General features: G+C 38.1%; 2 long non-coding RNA genes across 3 annotated transcripts; one reads left to right on the plus strand and one right to left on the minus strand.

Annotated features, from left to right (window-relative positions):
- Positions 1–708: 708 nt before the first annotated feature.
- LOC131311838 (uncharacterized) lies at positions 709–6716 on the minus strand. 2 transcript variants are annotated; one of them, XR_009195609.1, is made up of 4 exons: positions 4232–6716; positions 2295–2420; positions 809–2095; positions 709–760 (listed from the first exon to the last, which is right to left on the minus strand). It is a non-coding gene; the product is annotated as an uncharacterized LOC131311838 (long non-coding RNA). The 2 variants fall into 2 exon arrangements; XR_009195610.1 differs by lacking the exon at positions 709–760 and having other exon boundaries at positions 1496–2095; positions 2295–3414.
- A 5616-nt stretch (positions 6717–12332) lies between these two features.
- On the plus strand, positions 12333–19388 carry LOC131311840 (uncharacterized). Its single transcript, XR_009195612.1, has 2 exons — positions 12333–12853; positions 19098–19388. It is a non-coding gene; the product is annotated as an uncharacterized LOC131311840 (long non-coding RNA).
- The last annotated feature ends 1642 nt before the right edge of the window (positions 19389–21030 follow it).

Consider the following 21030-nt stretch of genomic DNA (forward strand, 5'->3'; position numbering starts at 1 on the left):
AAATGAAAGATGTTATGATCTATATGAAAATGGAATTCAATATCAAACAGAGTACATACCTGTTTTACAATAAGAACAAGGATTATTTATTTTTTTGGTAAATTTCATTATGAAACACACACACACACACACACACACACACACACACAAAAGGACAGGCAAGGGGATGGCCTTGAACCCCAAATAATACATGAACTCCAACCAAAGGAAAACACATGCTATACAGCACTACTACATGTACAGACAGCAAAAAAAACCATTCCAAAACACGATATCTCTTCTGATACAATTTAGTACAGCAGCTATTCAAAAAAAAAAAGTACAGCAGCTCTATCTTGCCTCCTAGCTTGAAAATTTCTGGCATTTCTTTTCCACCCAAATGTAGTAAACAGTTGTAGAAAAGGCCAACTTAATGAAGGAATACAACACAGAAACATGGCAAAACCCTCTGGATCATCAATTCCAACTCTTGTTCCCATAGAAGAGCCTATACCTTGTGCCCTCTGGATTGCTCGAACCTTCTTCTCTCTCTTTTTTATCCTGTCTGCTTCTAATTGCTTGTACCTTGTACATGTCCTTGTTACAAACATGGGGACAAGAGGAGCCTATACCTTTAAGAGGAACTTGCAAAGTAAAAGCCCAACCCAAAATAATAAAGAAAAACCCTTGCAATATTCAAATTAACACACACTCCACCCCCACCGCACCCTTTTCCTGATCATGTTCACAACAAGTTTAATAGCGGCGCCATTCCCCACATCTCCAAGGAAACATTTTGACAGGAGTGATAGGAAGGATATGTTAAAACTTAAAAGAAAACAAGAAGTAAATGACAAAGTAAAAGAAGCCAGATAAAGAAGAAGCATGAGTTATCATGCTCATGGGGTATATCCTCTTCCTGCACTAGAAAAGGTACAAAGTATAGAGGTCTCGGAAGAGGGATAGAGAGGAGCTTATGGATGCAAGGAGCTGATAACTCATATTATGAAGCCCAATTTATGGGATGGAAAGGAGGAGAAAGGGAAGGCAGCAGAAAACACAGGAAAATAACACCTTCCCCATATTATCTAAGAGAGGAGCCAATGTCTCGAACAGAGATCTATCACCTTAAGAACAACAAAACAGCTGCAGTTTCAGTTTCTGGAGGGCTCTTCCTATATATAAGACTTGCATACATAAGATAAAAAACAAAAACATCTCTCTTTGGTTTCTGAATCAATGGTAGAGAGTGAACTCTTTAAAATTGGAAATCAGGATAATTTATAAACCATGTACAAAGGTTGGTAGTTGCTGTGAGAAATATCAAGTCGCCACTTGATTGCCAAGCTCGATTGCCTAGCATGACAAGGTTGAAAGCTTCTAAATTTCTGAATCCCAAGTCGCCACTTTCCTTCTGGACACAAAGCTTCGACCATGCTGCTCAATGGCTTTGAAGAGAAAGTTATTGAAAACCATGCATATAAAGAGGGTGACAGGTTTTGAGACCCCAAGATAACAAACCCGTGTTTCACTATAAGAAGTTAGGTACGGTTTTGACAACCAAATCTGTCTTCCAACTAGCTCAGCCTTGAGCATTGCCGTGGAAGTGGAGCTTCATGTCAACTTTAGGCATTCCAAACAGAAGTAACATTCTTAAATAAGCAGAAACGGATTCAAAGGTACTTCACCTTTCATCTGCACAAAAATAATGAAAGCAGAAATTGTATCATGTCCCTGTCATTGGTTGGTAAAAAACGCAAATGGATATTCGCATTGCCTCGATCCACCTTGTACAAGAGAAGTTAAAAGCTGACAGAGATAAGGAAACCCTTCGACCTCGTGCAGATTGTAAAGATCAATCACCCAACAAACACTTGAGGCAACGACATCTAAATCCAAACTCATTACAAAGGAGCTTTTGGCGAGCTTCATGGACCATACTAGCATCAACATAGCAAATCTGCAGCTCTTCATCGGCGGTATCAAACAATTTGAGTCGGCACAATGCACGCTACCTCTTGAGAAACCCACACTTTATATTGCCATCATATCCTTTTACCACACGAATAAAGATCCTTGCATTCAAATCCAACTCAAAGATCCACTAGAGATCAAACTGCATATGAGAAAATAAAAAAATAAAATTGAAATTAGAGATATTTCAATACTCCATTTTGTGAACATAGATTTTACAGCTCGTATACTTATCCAAGAACAAAAAAGTTCACAAGTAGACAAATGGTTTCATCATCTTGAGGAAAGTCTTAACAGCAATCAGGTATATGAAATGACATCCAAAATGCCCATCCAAATACCTTCATCTTACATTGGACAAGATCTTCCAAGAAAATTTTCAGTGGAAATATTGTCCTTTTTCCCACCGTTTTTTGTCCAACAGGAGGCTTGTACGCATCATTGGTAGGCGGTAGCATACTTTTTCTCTGGATCTAGCCCAAAGAAGCAGCTGCAGATTTACTTTCAAAAGCCCCATCAATGAATGAGTACAAGAAAGGAGGCGGCAGAAGAAATTCCTCTACGGATGGAAGGTTCTTCTTCCAATCTGACTTGCCGTATACCTAGTTGCATTTCTATTTTGTATTCTTAGTATTCCACAGTCATAATGATATCTCCTCATTGTGAATTTACTTAGCCACTACAATCGACTACAACTAAAAGATAGTGAGACTCTAACCTGACTGAGAATCAGCATGACTGAAAGTCAGCAAAACGTGATGTACTCCCTAACCGACTCGTTTTTGTGGCTTCATCTACACTTTTACGATCAGTGGCGAAGTTAATTAATTCCTGCATTTTCCAGAACCTGCCAGTTAAGAGTTGCTATAATGTCATATATAGCTCTCATGTAATGCATTGTTCTACAATGATGGAAATTCAACTAAATGACTCATAGCAGCAAATGCTGTATCATTGAGCAACTTAACAAGAAATAACTGTTTGATCTAGTTTCATGGCAAAACTAAAGTCTCTAATCCCAAGATTAACCCACAAATCCAGCCATCATATCAGGAAGATAGAAAAAAGAAGAAACATTACAGAACATACGATAAGTGCAGTTAGGTATCATGCTCCATGAAAAGGATGCTGGAGCATTTTACGGGGTCCTATGCTGGGTATACTCTTCTGAAGTGCAACGTAATCGAGTGAACACTAAAAGAACCTCAGTTGAGAGAGGTAGACAATTGCTTACAAATCCCAATACTCTATGGCCAAAAAAGAGTATTTAGACTATTTTTAAATGTCTTTTTTTTCTCCCCAAACAATTAACTTGTTCAATGTCTTTGAGAAGTAAGAAATCAGCCCATGATTTCCACATCAGAATTACAGAAGGCATGTAGCATAAAGCTGCTACAATACCATGGAGATCATTCACTCTTGCATCTGAAGTTTCTATCCAAACAATGTGTGCATTTGGAGCTGCAAAGAAAATTGTAAGCTGGTTACATCGATTATGAGAATTACTGGAATTCAGTAATGACTATTGAGAAACAAACACTATTACAATACTTGAACCCATGACCTCTTTGCTCGGATACCTTATCTGAGACCACATGTTAGGTTACCAATTGCCGGAGAGACTTAAGTTATTAAGAAAGGGATCAACAATGTATTTCAATCTAAAAACTACAGACATCGATTAAATCAATAACCCCATTTCAGATTGGATGTTCCCTTGCCAATATTGTCCTCTGGTAATTGAATGTAGGGAAAAAAAAACTTTTGTATGAACAGAACCCAACCTAAATGTCTTGACCAACCTTGGTCAACTATCAAACGGTGTTAGATATTTAGATTTCAGTCTACAATCTAAATGACCTGCAAAGGGCTAATCATGCGTACTGTGTTCTCAAAAAGTGGCAATCTAGATGCCCATTTTATTTGACACACAAACTGGATTTTACTTTGGAATTCACAGACACCTTTTCATTCCCCCTTATTGATCAATCTAGTCTTGATTTAAGCACAGCTGCACAAGTGAATCTATTTCACTTTTTTTTTAATCCTAATAAGGCCAATGAGCCCCTACTAACTTCACTTCTTTATGTGGAACATAATTGTACATTTAGGTGAATAAATCCAATAAAATTAGAAGAACATTCATTTCACGACTCTGCAGGAACTCCCCAAAAAGTATACTCTCTGACAACGTAAAACTAAAAGCGGAGTGAAACAGCACATACTGAGTCCCTTAAATAGCACATACTAAGCCCATGAGGAGAAAGATAAAGCTTACCACAGTCATGATTATAGAATGAAGGAAGCATATAAACAGCATTTCCAACAGCAGCTTCAGCTTCTACCAATGCTGCCACTGATGAAAGATCTTCATACAACCCTCCAGCCAATTCAATTGGAAATGCATTAGTTTGAATTGTGCTACCACATCAACATACCATTGCTTGGTGAGAACTATTCGGTCAAAGATAAGTGATGTTTCAAACTCCAGAGTTCTAGGCATACAGAAGGTGAATAAGACATTTAGAGATTCTTACCTTGAGTACGTCAGAAAGAGATGTTTGGAAGAGAAGCATAAACGGATAAAATAAAAATAAAAAGAGAAGCATAAAGATATTTATAGATTCGGTAGAAAAGTGCACAAAGGAATGCCATGCATGTCATATCTGTCACAATTAAACGGTGAAAAACTTTCTCATTGCATTTCATTTCCTGATCAGAGCATAAACACATGTTTGACTCTAAACTCCGATCTGCTATTCAGTTAATAGACCAACTGATGCAAGTTCAAGTCATTTAAGTTCAGTTTGAGTGAGATAGCACTAACTTTAGCAAAAACTAGATTTATTGAAGGTGATCAAAATATGGTGCAGATCAAAGTAATTAGTGATAGTGTAGATCAAAGAAATCACAGATATGAAAGGTGATTTAGTATGGAGGTTTAGCTCAAAGCAAGAAGGATTTGATGGTGGGCAAACTCATAAACAGATTCACAAAGTTTGGGGGAAATTGAAAAGTGACCTTTTGCTTTGAGAACTTCAAGTGGCCCAAGAATTTCTAAATTGCTCACTTGCATATAAATCCTTTTTCGAAGTGACACGTGTATTACAACATCTCATATATAACTTTTCAGCATAGCAGCAAAAATTGTAAGTGGCCAATTGCTTGGAAAACTTCAGGTGGCCCAAAAGTTTCTAAAATGCTCCCTTGCTTATAATATGATATTTCCTAAATTGCTCCCTTGCCCATTTATTTTTTTCTAAAGTGAGAGGAGTATTGCATCTCATGTAGAACTTTTCACGTAGGTTGAATTCCTAGTTTCCAACTTGAAAGAGGTGCTTGGGAAGCTAAGCCTTTTGGGGAATTGGATTTAACTCCCCAAAACTTTGCTCCTTTTGGTGAACAAAACCTTTGCTTCCCCACCACAAGAAAAATAAAGAAAGAAAGCTGCAATGCGTGTATGCAAAACTTGCATATTAGAGTTGACAATAGTTACAAGAACTGAATCTTCTTTGGCTGCTAATTGTTGCCCGCAACTCTTCCAACCAGACAAAAAAGCAAGGGTCAACCTAGACTAAAGAATCATTTTCTAGGCAGTAATATGCACAATATGCCAAATGAAAAAAGAAAAAGGCAAAAGCATGGCAGAGAGCTACAACTTCTTCCTAAGAAGTAAGAATATAACTTCTAGAGTAGGATTCTGAAACTGGGGAGTCTAGTAATTAAAAATAAATTAGCAAAGAAAATATAGTAAAAATCAGCGAAGAACTATGAGACAGTAATGGACACAATGCAAACATCCCATAAACACTTCAAAACTAATGCAACACTAGGTCCTAACCAATACAAATACGTACAAGTCAAGGTTTTGACAAACTTCCATACTAGCATTACTCACGTAGGCAGACCAATCTGCTTGTTTCTCAACTTCGTCAAAACCCTAAAAACCATGGAAAAAATAAGTGCTACTTAAGAGAAATGGGAATTTAAAGAAACTTTTTTTAAACCAATACAGAGTTGATTATATCCAATGAAGCATGTACACGGGTAAAGGTACAGGTACAGATATGGTATTGGAATGTTGATAGGGTACATCTAAAATGTAGTGCGTGTATATCGATAATAACATCTTTCAGTTATGATAAAGAAGACGTCTTTTCGTTTGAAGGTTGCGTTATATATACTAAACAACAAATCAAATGAAGAAAATCAATGACTTAACCTAAAACGAACAAGACAAAGAAAGCAACCTTCTTCTTTCTATCAAAGAAAATATTATTGCCAACTTTGTTCTATACCGACATAATAATTTAAGAAAAGAAAGTTGGGTGAATCCGTACGCAAAGTATTAGTACAGTGTCCTAAGTAAATGAACCGTATACCGGGGAAAACAGAATAGGAAATACTCTTTATTCTAGTTCTCACTATTTTTATGCCTAGGGGGTATTTGGAAAGATGGTATCTTTTACTCGAGGACAGGATTCACCAAGAACATAGGAAATAAAGACAAAAACATGAGAACCAATCAAATGGAAGGAGCTCCTGAAGTTGAGATTTGATGCAAGTCTTTTTCTAAGTAACAATGTTGAATCAAAAGATTTACGCAAAACCATAGGCCGAAAAATGACTTCCTTCAGAAGCCAAATGTCAAAAATGTGGGAGTCATATAACTTGCAGCCATTTCTAATACCGTAAGCCATATAAAATCAAAACCCGAAAAGCTATTAGATTGCACGCCAATAGAAATTGAATTACATGCAACGACCACCCATTGTACCTGAATTGATGGGTTTTAGCCGTGTGGATGAGTTCACCAGCTCCGGTGAAGGTCGACTTGGATTCGCAACGTTTATAACGGACTACGACCCATTGTACCTGAGATTGTTCCATACATTCCTGAGCTTCAGATGTGGGTCTCCCTACGAAGACAGTGGGTTTGGCCGTGTGGATGAGTTCACCACTCACCAGCTCCGATCGCCCGAGTCACGGATTAGCTTTGCAACGGTTGACTCAATGATCGAAACTCGGATCGGCGGTGAAGGCCGACTTGGATTTGCAATGGTTAATGACGAACAGCTCTGAGGAAAACGGTGTTTGAGGTCGTTAATCAAGTATGCCCAGCTTTCTTTTTCGCATTTTTTATCGAGATATATTTTCTCTGATTAATACCAGTAGCTATTCAATCAACTTGATAATCAATACGGAGTATAATTTTTTGGGGAAATTACAGTAAGCCCCCTTCAACTATACCTCGGTAACGAGTTGCCCCCTTCATCGTTTGACTCGGACACTTAACCCCCTTCATCTTTTATCGCGTGACACTTAACCCCCGATATTTTATCTCGTGACACTTAACCCCCTTCATCTTTTATCGCGTGACACTTAACCCCCGATATTTTATCTCGTGACACTTAACCCCCTTCATCTTTTATCATGTGAGCAGTACATGACCATATTAATGACAGATCGTGCCCTTATAAATACATAAGTGTTCCAAATTTCAATCCGTTTGAACCCGGGAAAAGATTTTTGTTTTCTGATCATGTTATCCTAAATGGTCATAATTAAATTTTGACTCTAGGACTTTGGTTGACTAGTCCTAAGAAATTCGTAGAATCAAATATCTCTTAAGGCTAATCAACGAAAGCCATAAAGTCAAATACCTCTTTATACCATTTATATATTTAAAAATATGGTTAAAAAATTAAGTGTTCCAAATTTCAATCCGTTTGAAATGGTGGAAAGATTTTAGTTTTTTGATCATTTTATCCTAAATGGTTATAGTTAAATTTTGACTTTATGGCTTTAGTTGATTAGTCCTAAGAGATATTTGATTCTACGAATTTCTTAGGACTAGTCAACCAAAGTCCTAGAGTCAAAATTTAATTATGACCATTTAGGATAACATGATCAGAAAACAAAAATCTTTTCCCGGGTTCAAACGGATTGAAATTTGGAACACTTATGTATTTATAAGGGCACGATCTGTCATTAATATGGTCATGTACTGCTCACATGATAAAAGATGAAGGGGGTTAAGTGTCACGAGATAAAATATCGGGGGTTAAGTGTCACGCGATAAAAGATGAAGGGGGTTAAGTGTCACGAGATAAAATATCGGGGGTTAAGTGTCACGCGATAAAAGATGAAGGGGGTTAAGTGTCCGAGTCAAACGATGAAGGGGGCAACTCGTTACCGAGGTATAGTTGAAGGGGGCTTACTGTAATTTCCCCTAATTTTTTTAACTAACAAGGTCTACAATTTCGACGAATCAGATCATCAAATTGATTCCGTACTACCCCCATTTCCCGAGAAACTTTTTAGTATACCTGGGATACCAACACCCTTGGTATCCCCTCCGGTCCGTTTTCATTTTTTTGGCCATTTTCCGATCACACTTGGATGATCGATTTCGTTCATTTTGTAGAGTTCAACGAGAACTATAATCATACCAAAATTCGTGTTCATTGAATTTTTGTAGAAACATGATCGGTACACATGAAAATTGAAAAAAACCAAAACTGGATCCAAAACCACACTGAATTGAAACCCAATCTTGTTTTTTTTGCAACTTTCACAGGTGCCGATCATGTATCTATTAAAATCCGATGAACATGATTTTTGATATGATTATAGTTCTCGTTGAACACTACAAAATGAACGGAATCGATCATCCAAGTGTGATCGGAAAATGGCTGAAAAAATGAAAACGAACCGGAGGGGATACCAAGAGTGTGGTATCCCCGGTATACTAAAAAGTTTCTCCCATTTCCCATATTACCTCCTCCCCTCCCCCTTCTTCTGTTCCTCCCACTTTCCATTAAATTTTTTTTTTCTTCTTTTTTCTTCTTTATTTTCTTTTGTTTCTTTTTTGTTAGAATTTTTTTTTTCGTTTTTTTTCTCTCTATTTCCTTTTGTTTCCTTCCACTTTGAACTTTTTTTATTATTATTTTAATAATCTTTTCTATTTTCTTTATTTGTTTCTTTTCCCATTTACATCCATTCTTCTTTTTATTTTTTGGTTAACTCAAATTCTATTTTCAATTAAAATTGACTTTATACTTAATAAATTTATATTATTTTAATTAGTCTTAACAATGAATAATAAAAATAACTTGTAATGAACAATAATAAATTGAAATAAAATTTCATTTTATTATAATTGAGTACATATTGTCAAAACATGAAAATACATAAAAACACAAATTTTAATCAATATCTCCTCCAAATGCTGCTCCCGGTAGCTTTGAAAGAGAAAAGTAAATATTGACTAAACTACTAAATTTTTTGGATCGAGAGGCTGGTCGGGTGGTGGTTTGGTGGCGGCCTTGGGTTGAGTTTCTTGAAGAAATTCAATAATACCAAGAACAAAGTAAGAACAAAGAGCAAACACAAAGTTTCTAGAGAGAAAAGTTGGAGAGGTTCAAGGTGTGAATTGAATGGTTTCACAAAGGGTTCTATTTATAGGAAAATGAGGACCTCTCTCCTCACCCCATATGGCCGCCCCCCCCCCCCCCCCCCCCCCATATTTGCTTTATGGTTGAAGTCTAATTTTAGGTTCAAGTCTAATAAAAATATAATTACAAAAATAAATGTTTCAATTTTCAATCTGTTTGAACCGGTGCAAAGATGTTATTTTTCTGATCATTTCATCCTAAATGGTCATAATAAATTTTTGCCTCCAAGGCCTTTTAATGAACACCCTAAGAGAGTCTTGAAACTAAAAAACGAGTTTTAGGGTGTTTGTTGAAAAGTCTTAGAGCAAAAAATTCATTATGACCATTTAAAATAAAATGATCAAAAAAATACGATTTTTGACCCGGTGTATTTGTAGAAATTAAATAAATAAGATAAAATTAATTAAATAAAAATTAAATTTAAAAGGTGAAGGTGTTTTAAGAGGGGAGGGAGGGCCGGATGTTTTTTGGGTGGGGGGCCGGGGGATAATCCGGGTTTTAAGGAAGTCTGGGGTTTGATAAAATAAAAATTAAATTTAAAAGGTGAAGGTGTTTTAAGAGGGGAGGGGGGGCCGGATGTTTTTTGGGTGGGGGGCCGGGGGATAATCCGGATTTTAAGGAAGTCTGGGGTTTGATAAAATAAAAATTAAATTTAAAAGGTGAAGGTGTTTTAAGAGGGGAGGGGGGCCGGATGTTTTTTGGGTGGGGGGCCGGGGGATAATCCGGGTTTTAAGGAAGTCTGGGGTTTGATAAAATAAAAATTAAATTTAAAAGGTGAAGGTGTTTTAAGAGGGGAGGGGGGCCGGATGTTTTTTGGGTGGGAGTCGGGGATAATCCGAGTTTTAAGGAAATCTGGGGTTTGATAAAAAAAAAAAGAAAACAAAAAGGGAAGGCTGGGGGGGGGGGGGGGGTTGAGGAGCAATTTACAAATGGTGGAGAAGCCTCCTACCCTTTATAAGATTATATAATTAAATGTGCCCAACTCAATTTTTTTCTTTTTCTTTTTTTAACCATTTCTTCTCCGATTAATATAGATATCATTAGGTATCCTATCAAGTTGATATTTCATATCATATCATATGATTAATAAAATTGACAATTTATACCATCTAGACAAATCGGATTATCAAAGTAATCCAAAAATACGTTTTTTTTTTTTTTTTGATCCGCAAAAAACGCCTCTATTGGCAAAACGCCTCTACTGGCTTTCATTAAAGTCCAAGTTTAACACTGATACAAGAGATAACGGTGGATTTGAAATCCAATTACAAGGTAGAGAATTACATAAAGCAAGAGAGGCTACTTCATGCGCGACCTTGTTGGCAGACCGTCGAACCCATTTGAAGAGAAACATTCCTTCTTTGGCATACTGCAGGATATCCAACACCAAAGCTCTAACATTCCACGGTGGTACCAATTCAGAGACACAAAGAGTTATCGCTTGCTTGTTATCCGACTCCACTACAACCTCTTTCATTCCCAGCCTAAGAAGCATTTCACAAGCAGCTCTAATTGCATACAATTCTCCACCAAGGCTGGAGCAAGCACGCACTGTTTGTGCTGCCCCTTCCACCACTTTTTCCATCCAATTCCGAAGAACCACAGCGGCTTTGCTGGCTTTCTTGGTTACTAAATTGCAACGTCACAGTTGGCTTTAAGCTTCCCAATGTCCGGAGCCCGCCAAGAGGATACTTCCTCTTGGACAATGGTTTTTTGAGGATTAACCATCGCACGGTTGAACACGTAATTGTTCCTCCCTTTCCAAATGTTCCATGCAATAGTGGCCACCTTGCCCATAAACTCTATTCCATCCAAAAATAAGTTTGAAAATTGTAAAAAAGGGGAGAAGTGTTCTTCTAGGTACTTCGCAGGTTGACTATGCGAAGTATGGTGAATACATAACTCGCGTTTTGGATACCCGCGTTATTTTTTTTTGGCTAAAGGCGCTTTTTCCGACCACGATTTCTTTAAATACGCATGGTACGTTTTGAGATGCGGGGTTATGCCGTTACAAAACTCACGTTCCAGACACACGATTTTCTTAGAACACGCATATATAAATAAGAATAAATATCTTTCGTTTAGGGGTGCTAATCGAGCCAAATACCAAGCACATGTGTTCGTGATAAAAAGCTTGACTTGAAATTGAAACTTTTTGAGATTAATTGTTCAAGCTTGACTCGAACTTGAAATTTTGTGTTTGTGATAAACTTAGTTTTACTTGTAGAATATACAAGTCAATATCGAGCTTGTAAACTAGACTCATTAAGTTTCAAAATAAAAGCAGCTAATTTAAAGCTATAAAGAAGAACTAACATCATTAATCTAAACTAAAATAACTCATAAACATAAAATTTAGTTACTAGTTACATTGATTAAATTAAAACCTTCAAATCCCTAAATTTCCATATCTCACATAGGATATTTTACTATTTTGAAGCAATGGTACCGTAAAGCTGGTCAAACTATTCATATGAAAGGTTGACGCAAATCTCATATTTTGAAACATTTATGTTTTGTTTTTTTTACTTTTCAAAAAATATTTTTTTTAAATGTCTCCTAAATTCTTTATACTTTTAACATTTCTCTGATTCTCTCTCTCTCTTCACTTATTACTCCTATTATTTTTCAAAAAAAATTTCAAATCCAAATCCAAACACATTATTATTAAATCTACTAATATATTTGTAATATTCAAGGAATGACATCTTTGTTCGCTAGTCTATTGAGTCAAAATATTCATATGCTCAAACTTGACTTGAAATCATAATCAAACAAAAAAACATAATTGAGTTTGACTTATAATTTTTTTAAATCAATTTGAACAAGTCAAAAGTCCAGCCGAACTCAAGCTGTTTGGTTCGTTTTAGCTGCCCTATCTTCATCGAAATTTAATCAGAAACTTTGGTGTATTTTTTAGATGTCTTCCACCGCACAATGTAAATATGCACACACACGCATATATATTCCCTTCTTCCTTGTCTGTACCTCAGAGGCCCCCTTCCAATCCATTGTTGTTCCACTGTCAATATTCCAAAAGCCCTAATTGAGAACCACCACCAATAAAAAAGAAAACAACCCAGTTGGGCAAACACGACACTTGCCTCTGGATCCAAACCCCACCCCTTGTTCCCATCGAAAACAAGACTATCACTCATCATCAGAAAGAAGATAGACACATATACATCCAGAGAGAGAGAGAGAGAGAGAGAGAGAGAGGATGCTGAAGCTGCCATCGTCAAGCACCTCCGATTCCTCGGCGCTTCTTCTTTGAGGCTCAAGATCTCAATTTGCAGACCAAACGCGGCCGTTTCATGCGAGACATATCGTCGGCTCCAATTGTAGCCGAGCGCAGGGGAAGGACGCTGCCGGTGGCGGCCTTGGCTGACCGGCTTCGGCAAGGGACCTTGACGGATGACGGGCTTTCTTCTAATCTCTTGCAGGTAATGCACTCCCTCTCCCTCTCCCTCTCTCTCTAGATGTGCAAAATCATCTACTTTGTGGTGTTTAGGGTTTCAATCTGGAATGTCCATATTACCCTTGTTGTGCCCTTGTTTGGCGCCAAAAGCACACTTTGGATGAGGGGTTGAGTTTTCCATTTGTTAGAATTGGACGGGAGTGAGGGATTGGATGGTGGGAGTAATGGTTTGGTAGGTGTGTGTGTGGGTGGGTGGGGGTAGGGTTTGGAGGTGTGTGTTCAATTGGTAGTTGAAGGATAAAGTAAATAAAAGTTGGATAGTTTGGAAGGCAAGTAGATATTTAACCCCATATAAATACTCCGATAGTTTTTGTTTTTTGTTTTTTTTTTTTTTTGTGTTTTCAAGATTTTCCTCCTACGTCAATGTCCTCTGATTTGAAGATGCAAACAACCTCCTCCTCCCCCTCCTCCCCGATTCACTACCTGATATATGCTTTTAATTTCATACAAGTCCTCGATGTGGTCAAGGCATGTACTGCTCTATCCACCGTCAAAGCTGGACAACAGGTTCGTGGCATTGCGTCGGTATCCGGACTCGATTCAGACCCCTTTGTTCAGTCGTCCTTGGTTCTTATCTATGTCAAAGGCAGTCAATAAGGAGGGATGCCCATAAATTGCTTGATGCAATGTCTGAACCAGACATGGTATCATGGAGTGCTTTATTTTCGGGGTATGCTTGACTCAGACATGGAAGTGAGGCATGAGAGGTCTTTGAGGACATGGAGAATAAAGAGATGAAACCGAATGTGATATCTTGTAATGGGGTGATTGCGGGGGTCAATGGGAGTGGATGTTAAGTGTAACCAAGTAAAATCGAGATTGCAGTAGACTTAACACCTTGAGAACGATCTAAGACATTGAGATATTGTGAGACCCCAATTGTGGAGAAAATATAAATTGCAATAGACCGTTCAGTTGTTTATGTAATAATCGGTTAATTGCCCATATCTTGTAATTCTAAATGGTTCAGTGAAGTGTAGAAGAAGAAGAGAAGAAGCTATGGCGAGTGGCCGGTACACTTTGGCGACGTTCTATCTACCAGTTGAGATGACGATTGATATTCTATCAAGATTGCAAGTGGAATCTATATTGCGATTCAAATCCGTATGCAAAACCTGGTGTGCTCTCATTGAAACCCCTAATTTCATTTCCAAACATCTTTAAACTCAGTCCACTCTCAACTCCTGCTTTCTCCTTGTAAACAATCGAAATCGTGGAACCCAAAAACATGCAATGTCTTTACTCTTCAATGATGGGTTTAATAACGGCCCAGTCAATCTCGATTTCCCATTTCTGGATAGGAGGAAATATCTTTCCATTGAGAAACTGACTAAGAGGTATGATATTACCATTATGGGTATCTGTAATGATTTAATTTGCATAAATTTGTCTCGCTTTGGATATTCAGAGATTCTATGCAATCCTTTGACCACGAAGTTTGAAGTTTGAAGGTATTCCGCATTTCAAATGGAACCAGTCCAATGGGGTTCACCATGGCTATATATGTGTTTTGCGAGTCAGTTTTGGGTTTGGCTTCCATCCAGTGCTAATGATTACAAGTTGATTAGGATTGTGTTTTATTTTCGTTCTACCACGGGAGGCATTAGGTCTAGCAAAGTTAATCTATACGTGGTGAGCACCCATACATGGATGGAAATTGATGATAAAAAACTTTCATTGTTTTCTCGGAAGGGACATCATAATGATTGCGTGTGGATTCGTGTATCTTCTGCTTTAGCGGTCTTGAATGGAGTTTTCTATTGGCAGACACATGAAGTTAAAACTATCAAGTGATCGTTGTGTCCTTCGACATGAGTGATGAGGTGTTCATTCTTCAAAAAGAACACCGCCATGTTTGGGTGAGAATTTGCATGAGTCTAACTTGCGATTTACGGAATTTAAGGGTAAACTTGCTGCTTTGGTTATTTATCCTGATGACGCGTGGGTTTTTGAATAAAGACCAGAGTTCTTTGACTAACCAATTCAAAGTTGAATCTTTTCCAAGGATCACAAGTAATGTGGGATGTGGGGAAAATGGTGAAATTACAGTGGTGGGATTTGCAAAAAATGATGATTTGTTAGGGATTGGCCATAAGGCATCTGATGATTTAAACTCTTTTTGTTTGATCTAAAGACCTAAGAAACTATGGATTTATATTTTGGTTAGGTTTTGCATCCATGTTCAATTTATTTGTATGTCGTGATCCTGCTTCCAATCATGCAATGTATTGAAGTCATGTTTAACTAGAAAAACAACAAAAGCAAGCATTGAATTCGTGGAAATGGCTCATGTAAGATGTTTTTTTGAATGTTTTTTTGTTCACGCTTATTTAATTGTGCTCTTTAACTACACCTCGGATGTCTCTCTTATGGGTAATTTTTTTTTACCCTTGATTTACATTCAAGGCATAGTTGAAGTAGCACAGCTAACTAAGCATGAACAGATAAAGCATTCAAAACAGCATGTTACTGAGCCACTTCCACGAATTCAATGCTTGCTTTTGTTGTTTTTCTCGTTAAGCATGACTTCAACGCATTGCATGACAAGAACAGGGCCCCGACATACAAATAAATTGAACATGGATGCGGAACCTGACCAAAATATAGATACACAGTTTCTTGGATCTTTGGATTAAACAAAAAGAGTTTTAAATCACCAAATACCTTATGGTTAGTTACTAACAATTCATCATTTTTTGCAAATCCCATGTAATTTCACCATTTTTCCTCACATTACTTGCGGTCCTTGTAAAAAATTCAACTTTGAATTGATTAATCCAAGAACTTTGGTCTATATTCAAAACCCGCACGTCAAGGCATTTATCATCAGGATAAATAACCAAAGTAAGTTTATACTTAAATTCTGTAAATCGCAAGTTAGTCTCATGCAAATTCTCACCCAAACATGGTGGTGTTTTTTTGAACACCTCATCACCCATGTTGGACACAATGATTTTAACTTCATGTGCCTGCCAATTGAAAACTTCATTCAAAACCACTAAAGCAGAAGATCCACGAATCCGCACGCAGTCATTACGATGCCCTTTCCGAGAAAACAATGAAAGCTTTTTATCATCAATTTCTGTCCATGTATCGGTGCTCCCCACATACAGATTAGCTTTGCTAGTCTGATTGTGACTCGCAAAACACATATATAGCCATGGTGAACCCCATTGGACTTGTTCCATTTGAAATGCGGAATACCCTGAAATTTTCTGGTCAAAGGATTGCATAGAATCTCTAGATATCCAAAGCGAGACAAATTTATGCAAACTAAACCATCACAGATACCCACAATGGTAATATCATACCTCGTAGTCTGTTAAGATATTTCCATATTTCCTCTTATCAAGAAATGAAAATTTTAGATTGACTGGGCAGTTATTAAACTCATCATTGAAGAGTAAAGACATTGCATGTTTTTGGGTTCCACGATTCCAAGTGTTTACAAGGACGGAGAGTGCTGGAGTGTTGAGAGTGGACTGGGTTTGAAGATGTTTCATGTTTGGAAATGAAATTAGGGGTTTCAATGAGAGCACACCAGTATTTGAATCGCAATGGGGATTTCATTGGCAATCTTGATAGGATATTAATAGTCATTTCAACCGGTATATAGAAGGTTGCTCTCGCCAAAGTGTACTGACCACTCACCATAGCTTCCCCTCTTCTTATTCTACACTCCACTGAACAATTTAGAATTACTAGGTATCGGTGATTAGCCGATTATTACATCCACGATTGAATAGTCTATTGCAATTTTGATTTTACTTGGTACACTCAATTTCGATAAGTCAACACTCTAGAAAAGCTGCACTCCACATCTCTACAATGCCCAGCGGCACCCAAACCAAACCCTCCACAATGTCGGCCTTCTTTTACTAACATTAGCTGCGTTCTCTTCAGGTCTTGTTGTATAATGTCGTAGGATTGCCCCGTTTTTTATACAAAAATCTTGTGGCACCACCCCTACTACTACTACTCAATTTTTCTGTGAAGAACTTGTGATGGGATACAAGTCAAGTACACATTCGTAATTTGTAGAAATTTTTAAGGTCTACGAATGGACAGGAACAGAGAAGCGAGGAAATCGACCATGGCGGCCTTGGCAAACAGCCTGTCAAGGCGACCACATAGGAGTAATAGCATGAGAGACTCACCAGGTTGCTATTCTTCCTGAGATCTGTCTGTTTGTTTCTGCTTGTTGATTTTGCTGGCAAATTGTTGTTTTTAATCGATCTTAACAACGGAATTTGTCGTTTCTGTGTGTTGATTTTGCTGGTTGCTTGTTGTTGTGTTCGCTGTGGGGGTAGGATGGTCTTTAACCCACTCGGATAAGCTAACGACAGGGTCAGGGGAGTTAGATAATCCGGCTGCAAGGGTGTTACACATCCCGGGTGATTGCTTATGCGGGGGGAGTTTGGGAACCCCAAACCAAGGATTAGAGGTGGGGCCCGGATTAGCTAGTCCCGGGATAGCTAATACGGGCTCTAATGAGCTCAACAAACATGCCCTAATTGGACTGGTATATCAAGTGTTCTTCCAGCAGTGGGGGATTAGTAGGATTTGATTTTGGGTAGTCAAATTCAGTGTTATGTGATCAATATGGGAATGGAATCGGACAAATGCATTGTTACTTAGCACCCTTACCGATATGTATGTATGGGAAGTGTGGTTGCAGTTCACAGATTCAAAAGTGTCCGCCGTTCGGGATGATGAACTTAAGGTTGTTCCCGGTCCAAGTGTCTGCCGTTCGGGATGATGAACTTAAGGTTGTTCCCCATCCCTGTTGATATGCACATTATGATCTTTCCCCTTATTACTTTAGCTTTCATCTCTAAAGAACTTAATACTTTCAGTTAGCAACGAGCAAGCAACACAAACGACTAAAGCTTGCAATGATTTAGTATCCAGGGACTTATTAATGGGCGTGGAAGAAGTCAGTGCTTGGGTGGTAGGGTTGAAAAATCCGAAGGTTTTTATCCAAATAGCTTCGATTGATTTCTCCTTGATTCTCCTTGTTCCGCTCTTGGTATGAGACCCCAACTGTTTGCTGGAGAGGTTCAGTACTTAAGAATCGTTTATTGTTCTCTCTTTATTTGGTATTGCTATGGTTTATTTCCAGAGTATAAGTTAAATCCGTTCTGTATTCGCAACATACGCAAATGGATTTCCCGGTGTAAACCTACTTTGGTAGCTGATTAAGATGACAGTTGCTTTCCATGAGGGTGCCGTCAAGGACGGAACCAGGATTTTACCCTAGCAGTGGCGAAATGTATACTAAAAAAATTTAGTGGTGGCGAAACTATGTAAGTTGGGCATAAATTTTTTTTTTACATATAATAATTGCATTTTTTAAAATTTTTGTCGTGGCGGTCGCCGCTACTAGACCCCCCTAATCCCATCCTTGGGTGCCGTGAATGTTGTGGTGCTTGTTTCTTTACTGTCACTGGTTTTTCATTTTCTCCAGATTTAGCATATTGGTGGATCAAATACCAGAACCTTAATTTGGTTTTTATGCTCAAGTTACTATATGCAAAATTATGTTCTGGGACTGGGAATTTGACTCACAAAGAAGCTTCTTTGAGTGCATGAAGCTATGTAAGATAGATACACAGTGCATGTGGTAGTGTGTACCGCTAGTAAAACATCCAATGGGAAGTTGCTATATGCGGTACGAATGTCTTTATGCTACAGGCTGATTTATATCCACAATCGCACAGGCCATAACTGCTCTCACCTTTGCTACCTCCACCTCTCATCCTGATTTCGCATCATATGAACAGCAATAATCAAATCATTTTGGATTGACAGCTCCTCCTTGATTACGTATGCACCTCTCCGCTGTCTTCCCCCACTTCATATCATCCAACTCCTTTTCACACTTCATTTTAAATCTTTTTACAAACTCAGTATCTCTACACTGAAACTGGTACTGTGGTTTTAAAGAACCTTTGAAGCGGTGGGATTTGGACCAACTTCTTATGATGAAGGCGTATGTCTAATTCCATTTTATAGCCGGAATTGGCGGTGTTTTTCGAGATCACCTTGGTTTTTTCTGCTCGGCATTTCAACGGTCTATTAGCCTTAATTCAAATGCAGTGGCCGAGCTTTAGGCAGTAAGTGAAGGACTACAGCTTGCTTAAAAATTTAGTTATAAAAGGTTTTACGTGGATACTGATTCCAAGTTTGTCTTTTAACATTTTTTGCAGGAAGGCGGTCCATACGGGACGACTACGAGCACTACTCCGGGACTATCTTCGGCTTGTAACTCTTTTCGGGTTTTGTTTTCGGGAGGCCAACAAGGTAGCGAATGTTTTGGGAAAGAAGGTTGTGGCGAAGCAAAACACTGCTGTCGATTATTTTGTGGCTCCTGCCGACTGCCTTTTTGTTGTGTGATAGTTTGGGCTGGCAGTACCCAAAACTTGTCAATTCTGTAGACAGCTGTACATCTTTAGTACTATAAATAAAGTGTGATGTTTGAAAAAAAGAAGAAGGAAAAAGAGGGCCAGAACTAGAACTAAAAGAGCAGGTCGTACAACAGCAAGAAAAATATTGATAACGACAACAACAATAACTGTACCCATATGATCTCATTATGTGGTGGTATTAGCGGGGGAGATTGGAGACGGACTTAACCTTGGATAGTATATGCGTAAATTGGTTGTTCTTAGAAAGTTTTTTACCATTGAAATTGTGGCTGACTATACCTCCAAAATATCGAGGTACTCAATGGACATTATCCGTATAATCGCGCCTTCATCAAAGCAACATCAGAGAGAGACGCTACAATTTTTGTGCACATTCTTGCTTCCTTTATTCAAAATCTAGAGAATAAACATCAGTAAATGTGGAGGCTAGATTCTGTACCTCCTCTCAAGGGCAAACTATGGGAAAACACTTGCTTGTCTGAGAGCTTTTGAGTGCAGAAAAGAACAGGAAAAGAAGATGAAAGAAGATACTACTAGTATATCTTTCTTGCAGATTGTGTTTCTTACATGCCTACTTCTGTCTACACTTCTTGGTATCTATGGCCTTAGAACGACTGCTATCCATCCCTTTCTCCCCAGCTTGATGCCAGGACAGTCGGATTTGCCTATTCTCTTTTTTTGGGCCGATGACCTGTTCTTGGGTCTGATGCTCTCAGACACTTCCAATTCCAAATAGGCAACTTTGATTTTCTTTGGTAGGACAGAGATGTTTTCAAAACTACTTCAACTTGAAGATCCTTGGGCTCTCGATATCACCCCCAAACTCTTGGCAAGCGTGGGTGATAAATACAGATTTGAATGCACATCTTAAGATGGTTTGGGCATGTTGGAATTAAGAATCCAGGCAAAGCTATAGATAGACGGAGAACCATAAATTACATTAGTTATTTCAGACAGAATACGTTGGGCTTCTGCTTCTGTTGAACGCTCGTGATATGCTATGGCATCAAAGATATTAACTCAATGCATACAATATACGATTTGCATAGTCCCCTAACAAATGAATCTAGAAAATTGAACTGTTTTGATTACAGTAGTAGAACACTCAAAATGAGCATACAAAATTGCTCTTTCAATAGGGGCCAAATATTAGGAATGGAGGGAGTAATTTTGATGTTCTCTCCCTCAAAATGAGGGGGGAAATAAATTTATGCTTATTGATTAAACAAGGACACTTTCATATGAATTTTCATGAGTAGATATCGGAAACCCGGATGGGAGAAATTTGCTTATAAATATGTACATCAACAATCCTTTGGGGGAGTTTTTTGGTACTTGCGTAAGATTTTTTTCCTACAAAAATAGAAGTAAAAATACTCATTGAAAAGAACAAAGGAAAAGAGGACCTTGCACAAGGAAAATGGAGAACACCTTGTAGAGGAGGCGTGTGGCACATAGGGATGGCAATCTCGCCGGAATCATTGATTGCTCGAACCATATTGAATCGATTGGTGTGGTTTTTAATCGTGGTTTTGGTTTTGGTTTTGATTTCAAGAAACCGGCCGTCGGTTTTCGATTTTGGTTTCACGTGATAACCACACCAAAAATCAAATCGAACGGCATCATAACTACGCAAATACCTATGTGTGATACCTATAACATTAGAAGTACTTAACTAGGGTGCGTCATAGCCTAGAGCCTCTCTCCCTCTCTC

The sequence above is a fragment of the Rhododendron vialii genome, chromosome 12a (genome assembly GCF_030253575.1).
Source record: "Rhododendron vialii isolate Sample 1 chromosome 12a, ASM3025357v1".
NCBI lineage: Eukaryota > Viridiplantae > Streptophyta > Magnoliopsida > Ericales > Ericaceae > Rhododendron > Rhododendron vialii.